The sequence below is a fragment of the Panthera pardus genome, unplaced genomic scaffold (genome assembly GCF_024362965.1).
Source record: "Panthera pardus isolate Hobbes unplaced genomic scaffold, ASM2436296v1 HiC_scaffold_11, whole genome shotgun sequence".
In the NCBI taxonomy this organism is placed as follows: domain Eukaryota; kingdom Metazoa; phylum Chordata; class Mammalia; order Carnivora; family Felidae; genus Panthera; species Panthera pardus.
This window is the reverse complement of record NW_026526666.1, coordinates 94,896,783-94,905,387: the sequence shown is the minus strand read 5'-3', so window position 1 is coordinate 94,905,387 and position 8,605 is coordinate 94,896,783. Positions and strand designations below refer to the sequence as shown.

The following is an 8,605-nucleotide window of genomic DNA, read 5'->3' as shown; positions in this document are numbered from 1 at the left end:
CCCAGGTACATGGGGTTTAGGCCAGATCAAGTCTTGGCTCTGAGTGCATAATATACGTGTGTGTGTGTGTGTGTGTGTGTGAGAGAGAGAGAGAGAGAGAGAGAGAGAGAGAGAGAGAGAGACAGGGGGCTCTGGGCAAGCCTGGCCAGGTGTACTGGGAGACAAGGCCCTAGACTCACCCACCTGCCTACTCTTCCTTCCAGAAGGCCCTCCAGAATGCCCATGGCACATGGCTCACTCCCAGCCTAGTGCCCTGGGCCTGGGGCCACAGGCACTGAGAGGAGGGGTGGAGAGACCCTGAGCATCTGGGTGGTGCTGGACCCCTGCTGACCGGGCCCCAGGTTAAAATCTGAGCTTGTTCCCTCTCAGGCTTCCCTCTGGCCCTCAGCCCCAGGCCTCCTGGTGGCTGGTTGCTCCCCGCCTGGAATGGCCAAAACGCTCTGGCAGAGGCATCCCCCTCGGTGGTATCTGAGAGAGGCCTTGGGGGCTCTTCCGGCTCTGGGGCCTCTCCTGGGACCCTCAGGCCTGAACCACTGTCTGGGGACAAGGCTCTGTCGGAGGTGGCTGAGATCAGGCCCCAGGCAGTCATTATTTGAGTTCCAGGCAGGGGGCCAGGAGGCCCGTGGTCACACTCTGCCTGGGGCCTGGGCTCCGGCCAACCGTCAGCCGCTGAGATTGTTGGTTCGGTTTTATTTTAAACAAGAACTTTGAGTGGAAACATGTGTCTCTCCTTCTCCCCCTCTCCCTCTCTCCCTCTCCTTCTCCCTCCATTTCATTCTCAGATATTTCTCTTTTTTTGTGTGCCTCCTTTTCTGGGTTTTTTTTTTTTTTTTTTTTGGTTTGCCCTGTCTCCCCCTTTGTCTTTCTATCTCTTGACTTCTCTGTCTCTGTCTCTATCTCTCTGTCTTTGTCTTTCTATCTCTTGACGTCTCTATCTCTCTCTATCTCTTTCTCTCCAGGTTTCCGGGAGACTGGACTAGCACCTGACTTCCTCCCTCAGGGTATGACCCAGGCTCCTGGGATCCCACCCCACCCTGCGGATGAAGCTCCCCGTGGGTTCTGTGGTCCCATGCAGGAATTCTGCCCAGGGAGGTCTGAGGGTCCGTTCCAGGGAATCCAAATCCTCGACCCTCCTGTTTTCCTTCCTAAGCGCCAGCTTCTCCCAGACCTGCCCCTTCATGTGTCCATTTTCTGTACCAGGCATTTGAAAATAATTCTGCAGCTGAGTTGTCAACCGGTGATCTGGTCCAAACCTCCCATTTTGCAGCCAGAGAGGCTGGTGCCAGGAGGGACTGTGACTGGCCCAAGGCATCAGGGAGAAAATGGGAGCAGAGTCAGGCAGGCCTAGCTCCCCGCTCGCGGGCAGCATCGCCCCCAAGTCGGGAAGGGGAGCGACCCACCCCGGACTCATAGTCACCGCACTTCTCAGGCCCTAGGTGTTCCAGAAGGGGGGGGTCTGCTTCCTAGGGGGTGACAGATCTCCCCGGAGCGGTCACCAGCACCCCCTGGGAAACGGCAGGCCTTGGCTGGTCGCCCTTTCACTCCAGGACAGCCTGTGACTGGGTCCCCACCTTCTGGCCCCTCTGCCACTCACCGGGTAGCAAAGAAGAGAGACTGAACATCCAGGGACCGGGCCTGGGCTCCAGCTCAGCCTCTCAGTCCTTGTGTGACTGTGGATATGACCTTTTCCCTCACTGGCCTCAGTTTCCCCGTCTTTGTAGCAGAAGGCTCGTTTTCACTAGGCATCGTCTTGCCCTAATATTTTATTGTGTTCTCATCTCTTTTCACGGAAAGAAGGTTCTGGAACACCTGTTCAGCAATGCAGTCTTCCCTCTCAACGGACCCTTCTCAACATGACCACCTCCCCTTAACTTCCAGGCTCACTAGTCCCTGGCTGCAAATGCCTTCGATGCCACAAGCAAGAGGAGAGATGCGGAGTGGGACCGTCCCCGTGACCTGGCACCCCCTCGTCAAAGTTGTGCCCCTTTGGGTGCCCAGGGTCCTGCCAGAGCTCAGGTAGGAACAGGAGGAGCTGCTTGGGTGGCAGAGGGGAATTTCTCCCCTCTCCATGGTGCCAGGAGGTAAGCCAGGGTACATGAGGGGGATTAGCCAGACAGGGGCGGGTAAGCCTGTCTTTCCAGATTTGAGCAAACTCTGTCATCACCACTGGGCTGCTCTGCCCTCCCTCTGCCCACTTCTGAAAGTGGCCCGCAGGGCCGGGCGGGACAGGGGGGGCTACATGGTCACCTCCACTGGGCCACTCTGGACTCCTTGGGCCTGGGGCCAGGGAGGAAGATCGGGCTGCCCAGGAGCCCCGGGTGGGAAGGGGGTGCGGTGCCAGTCCCCCCAGCTGATGCTCCTTTCTGCCCTCCGGGTCCCCGCCAACATGAGCCAGCCAGAGGCTCAAAAGTGTCCCCTTTGCCTTGCTGATCTCCTCACTTCTGGGCTGGAACATGGAAATGACTCACTTTACAGATGAGGGAACTGAGGCACAGAGTGAGGAAGAGTCTTGCCTGAGTTACACAGACCTAGCTCCTACTGGCTCAGAGAGAGGGGGCTGTTAAAGGCTCATGGATTTTGCAAGCCCGATTTCATTGGCGCTTTGAACTTAGCTGCAAGTGTAAGTATTTACACCACGGCAATTGGCAACTGACGCAAACCAAGATTTTGTGGTTTTTTTGTTTGCTGGTTTGCTTTGTTTCTTCCTTTCAGACAGCCGGTGGTGAAACATTTACCAGCTCACCACTGACTGGAGGCCAGCCACAGCTTTTAGAGACAGTGTCTCTAGAAGGGTCCCTAGCTTAGAAAGTTGCGGAGCTTTGCAAGACCGCACCCTCGTCTCCAGATCTGTCACGGATCTGAGGCTGACGCCAAAGCCAAAGAAATTCCTTCCTTCTCTCGCGATGCCAACAGCTAGCTTCTCTCTCTACTCCACCATAATAACATCCCATCCTGGGCAAGAAGACTGTCCCGGCTGTCCCTTGGGGCAGGGATTAAAGGTACTACAGGGTTCAGAGCGCCTGGCCAGCTCGCCCTAACCTCTGGCACCGTGTGATCAATTCCATAAATATTTACCAAGCTCCTCACTTAACCTCCCTGAGCCTGTCCCTTCAGCTGTAAAAAAAAAAAAAAAAAAAAAAAAAAAAAACCAAAAAACAAGAAAAACTCATCAGCCTGTGGGGTGCTTGGTGGCTCAGTCGGTTGAGTGGCCGACTTCTGCTTAGGTCATGATCTTATGGTCCGTGAGTTCGAGCCCCGCAACAGGCTCTGTGCTGACAGCTCAGAGCCTGGCTCCCGCTTCTGATTCTGTGTCTCCCACTCTCTCTGCCCCTCCCCTGCTCGTGCGCTCTCTCTCTCTCTCTCTCTCTCTCAAAAATCAGTAAACGTTAACAAAAAATTTTAAAAAGAAAGGTTCATCAGCCTAACAGCATCCATCCATCCACTCAGCCAATGACTCCCGTGTGCCAGTCAGGGGGTAGTTTGGAAAGATTTCTGCTCGGAATCCTGACTCTGCCACCGGCTTCCGGTGTTAACCTTGGGCCTCAGCCTTCCCATCTGCACACTGACATCGTCTATAAGGTTCCCTTCTAACCTCTCCCCACCTCGGGGCTGTTGCAGGATCGCAAGGGAGGCCTTTGGTGAAAGAACTCTGGGAAACGCAAACATGGTCATCAGGGTAACCAGCCTGGCTGGGGACACAAAGGATCAATAGTGGCTCACACCCTGGAGACAAAACACACCCATGTGATTCACACCCACAGTGGTCCCTGTTTCTGTTTACTTGAATGCAGAGTTCAGAGAGCAGGGAGGTGTGGGACACTCGACTTCCCCTTCCCGATGGGGTAATAACACAGTAACAGCTAATATTTGATGAGCACTTACTGTGTGCCAGGGCCTGTGCTAAGCACACACTTTATCTCGTTTGATCCTTTTGACAAACTGGTATGATACCCATTTTGTAGATGACACAGCTAAAGCCCAGAGCAGGGGAAGTGACTTGGCCAAGGCCTCTCATTTGTTCAAAACTGTTTGTTGATGAGGAGTTACGGTTTCATGGGGCCAGAGTCTGAGTTTGGGAGGTTGAGAAAGCTCTTTTTCTTTTTACATATATATATTTTTAATGTTTATTTATTTAAAATAATTTTTAATGTTTATTTATTTTCGAAGAAGAGAGAGACAGAATGTGAGGCGGGGAGGGGCAGCGACAGAGGGAGACACAGAGTCCGAAGCAGGCTCCAGGCTCCGAGCTGTCAGCACAGAGCCCGATGCGGGGTTCAAACTCATGAGCTGTGAGATCACGACCTGAGCTGAAGCTGGCTGCTTAACCACCCAGGCGCCCCAGTGTTTACGTATTTTTGAAAGAGACAGCATAGGAGGGGGAGAGAGAGAGAGACAAACAGACAGAGGATCCAAAGTGGGCTCTGTGCTGATAACAGAGAGCCAGATGCGGGGCTTGAAAATTAATTGAAAAAGTATCTATCGATCCCCAGCTACGTCCTAGGCACCGAACTGGAGCCTGTGGACAGCGGGAATAAAGCAGTTATCTCTGCCTTCACGGAGCTGACATTCTAGAACGGTGCTGTCCAAGGGAACGTTCTGCGGACGGACTGATGGCCGGATGGCAACGTTCCACATCTGCTCTGGGCCGCGCGATGGCCACCGGCCACAAGTGGCTGCTGGGCACCTGAAATGCGGCTAATGCCCCTGAGGAACCGGCTTTCATTTCATTTCAATTAATTTAAATTTAAATAGGCACCTGTGGCCGGTGCCTCCGGAACTGGACAGTGGAGCTCTAGGAGGCCAGTTGCAGGGCAGCTGAGTGCTAGATCTGCCGGAAGAGGCCAAGTTTGCTTGCCTAAGCCAGCTGAAATCCAGCCGTGTGGGCCTCCCGCGCCAGACTCACCGGGGAGGCTCAGAGGACGGGGCCCAGGAGGCTGCGTGTTTGCCCGCGTCCCGGGTGATTCCCACGGGTAATAGTTCCGGTTTGAGACCCACTCGCCCCGCTGGGGTGAGTTGGACTTAGGTCTGCCCTCTGCTGGGCTCCCAGGCCGGGACCAGGCCTGCTGGGGGGGGGGGGGGGGCGGGCAGTGCCCAGCTCAGGGCTTCCCCAACCCAGCCAACCCCGCCCAGAAGATAACCAGTCCTGGCTATGGCTGAGATCCCTTACCACTGTTCCCCGCAGAGAAAAGAGTCTACGCAGGGGGGCTGGGGAGGGCGCTGTCTCTGATCTCACCGATGTCAGCCCACTCAGGGCTCTGGCCCTAGCTGGCGGGCAGCAGGAGAGACTTGGCCTAGCACCCCACCCTGGTCAAGCAAGGAAGGAAGCAACGGCAGCCCAGCCGGCCAGGGACCAGTAGGGACAGGGGTGGGGGTGACGCAGGCCTCAGGAATTTGAAAACAAACATTTAGCCAACGGAGGAAGAGGCTGCTGTGGGTCGCTGAGCCAGGGCGGGCCCAGTTCCCTCCCTCCCAGGGCAGAGGCGAGTCCCAGCCCTGCTGACAGTGGCCGCCAGTTGATGGGGAGGCCTTGGGGAGTTACAGGGACCCCATGGGCTCTACCCAGACACTGGAGCCTCCTGGCTGGAGTGACGAGAGGAGGCGGCAGAGAGCAGGGAGGCCCCAGGAGGAGGCTCAGTGGCCACATTTTGCTCATGGAGCCTTTATTGAGCACCCGGAGCATGCCAAGAATTCAGAGACAAAAGCACCGCCCAGCTAGGGAAGGAAGCAGATAGTACTGAGGGAAGCCCAGGAGCCTGTGAGCCCTCCGCAGAGGAAGTCAGGGAAGGCTTCCTGGAAGCGGTGGCACTGAAGCCAAGCCCTGACGGACAAATTCCGCCAGGGCAGAACAGAATCTTACTAATCTCACCCCTCCTTCTCCCAAGGCCAGCATTCAGTGAGTGGATGAGTGAGCAAGTAACGAGCAGACACCTGGAACGAACGAATGAATGAATGAATGAATGCCGTGAAGCCTGAAGCCTCAAGGTCCAGACGCAAAATCCGTCTTTCCACCCCTCAGCTACCAACTTCCTGTATAGCCCTGGGGCTAGGCACCCACTTAGTACCCAGAGACTCGAGCCAGCCTGCGTGGGTTCAAGTCCCAACCCAGTCGCATACCAGCTGTGTGACTTTGAGCGACTGACTTAACTTCTCCTGGGGTGCCTGGGGTGGGGGTGGGGGTCCCTGCTCCACGAAACGGAAGTAATAATACTGTCTACATCATCAAGTTCCGGTGAAGACTGAGTTCAGACAAGTAAAGCGCTTTGTACAACGTCAGGCAGGCAGCGAGTGCTGCATAAGTGTTTGCTAATACGACTTGGGCCCTAGCTTACTCACTCGCTCATTCACTCGCTTACACACTCACCGATTCATTCCCTCGTGGATCCACCCCGCGCTCACACGCCCCTCCCTCTTTACCGGTCATTCCCGAGCCCTCCCCAAGCCCAGGGCCTCTCCTCTCTGCCTTCCCAGCGCCCCTTTTGCCAGTCCTGGAGGGTATCTGTCACACTGCTTGCCTGCATTCCCCCCGCCCCCAACCCAAAACAAGCAAGAAGAAAAACAGACCCCTGTCTGGAGCAGGGGTGATGTGCTACCACCACCGGAACCAGGATGTGGGCGCTAAAGCCTCCAGCACGGGCTTCTGGGCCAGGGGCTCGCCCCTGGAGCTGCCCCAGAGGGGGGCCAGGCTTCCCGGGCCTCCACAGGGCAGCCTGGTCCACTCCCCGCTTTGGCAGGCCGGATTCTTCCAAATCCCAACCCCCCCCCCAGCCCGTGCCCCCCCCCCACCCCCTGGCGTTGCCTACTCCCCTCCTACATCTCAGACCCCGTTCCCGCCCAGAGCCCCGGACCCCGGTACTCGAGCCAGCCGCCCCCGGAGCCGGGAGCCCAGAGCCGGCTGACGGGAGAGCTTCGAGGCTGGAACCCATTTCACAAGTGAACAATTCGGGCTGCATGTTGAGCATGATGATTGCATGCTGATTACTGTTAGATGGGCGAGCTGAAGATTCCACAGCTTCCTTCTTTCCCACAGGCCCCGGGAGAACAGGTCATGCTGGGGAAGAGTCAGAAACACATTTCCTGAACACCTCCAGCGTGCCGGGTACCCCGCCCGGCACTTTCTATGGTTTAACAGCACGGCACAGGGGGCACGACACTTTGCATGGGAATCGAGGCTCAGAGACGTAAAGGGACTTGCCCGAGGCCACACAGCCAAGACACCTGGTTTTGGAAATCAAACCTGTACCAAGACCGGGGCACCTGGCATTGATGAAGCTTGAGGTGTGTGTGTGTGTGGAGGGTGGGGAGTGGGCAACTGCCGGGGGTCCTGGCACCCCATCCTGCCCCAGGGATGAGCAAGGCTGGCGTCTGGGGAACTGGAGAGGGGCTGGGTCTGGGCATGAGGTGATGTTTGGGCCAGAGGGTGGGGCGGGAGAGGAGGAGAGTGCGAGGGGCAGGGCCAGGTGCCCGGCAGGAACAATAGTACAGGGCGGGTAACGGGAGCCCGGCCAGGTCCGGGCTCTTGGGCAGGCCCTTCTGGGCCCTGGAAGCAGCAGGCTCATCCTGTAGAGCCGCCAGGGTGATACCAGCCTCCATCAGCCAACTCAGCGATTATATCGGCCTCTTCCTGGAAGACTGCAGACGCAGTGGGGGAGCACAGAAGGGAGGCACCTGTTTGGGAAAGAGAGGGGGTGTGGGCACCCTGTCCTGCTGCAGCTCCCTCACCAGCATGCAGCGTGTATTTGCCGCCACGCCCCCCCCCCCCCAGGCGCTCTGGCCGGCCTCCTCGGGCCCGCAAAGCCACTGGATCCAGCCGTCAGAGCTGGCTGTGGTGGGGGCCGAGTCCAGGGTGCCCCAGGGCCTTGAGTGACCAGTGCTGCTGGCCGCTACCTCAGCCAAGCAGTACAGCGTCCCAGGGCACGTCCACACCTGCCCTCTACGGCGCCTTGTTTCGCCCCACCCTGAAAGGGGCAGGCGTAGACGGGTGTTAAAGCAAGGTTGATGTCACATCATTTGGTGTCCTCTTTCTTTGGAGAATGTCAGGGCCATTCTGCCACGGGGCACAGCTTAAGGGGCACCAAACAAAGGGATGAGGTCTGAGGCATCCCACCGCCGAGCGGGGCATAACACTTCACCTGGAGTCTAGACGAGGGACTGGGGCAGGGGCGGGCAGGGCCAATCGAAGCATTTGTCACGCCTTATAGGGGATAACAGGATCAGGGGACGGGCCACTGCAAACTGCATTATCCCCACACCCAAGTAGGGCACGAGCAAACAGAGGGAGGGCAGAGGCATCAGGGGGGCCAGGCAGAGGGGCTGAAGCCCGGCCCGGAGCAGAGAGAGGCTGTGGGCATCTCAACATCATTGCTCCCCCAGAGATGCCTTGAGAACTGCGGCTGGTGGACAAGCACAGGCTTCACGAGCCAGGAAATGCTGCAGAGCTGGGAAGGAGGCGGTGGTTATAGGAAAGGGCTTCAGGGAGTAGGCTCTGCTTCCCGTGGGCCGGGGCTCAAAGAAGCTCTGCCTCTCATTTGCTGTGTGACCTCAGGCAAGTCACTTCCCCTCTCTGAGCCTTCCTTTCCTCCTTTGTAGAGTCTGGATGCTACAAATA

General features: G+C 57.2%; 1 long non-coding RNA gene across 1 annotated transcript; it reads left to right on the top strand.

The window, feature by feature from the left end:
• The first annotated feature begins 1,655 nt into the window (after nucleotides 1-1,655).
• Nucleotides 1,656-3,095, top strand: LOC109274367 (uncharacterized). Its single transcript, XR_002083567.1, has 3 exons — nucleotides 1,656-2,016; nucleotides 2,396-2,620; nucleotides 2,713-3,095. It is a non-coding gene; the product is annotated as an uncharacterized LOC109274367 (long non-coding RNA).
• Nucleotides 3,096-8,605: the final 5,510 nt, after the last annotated feature.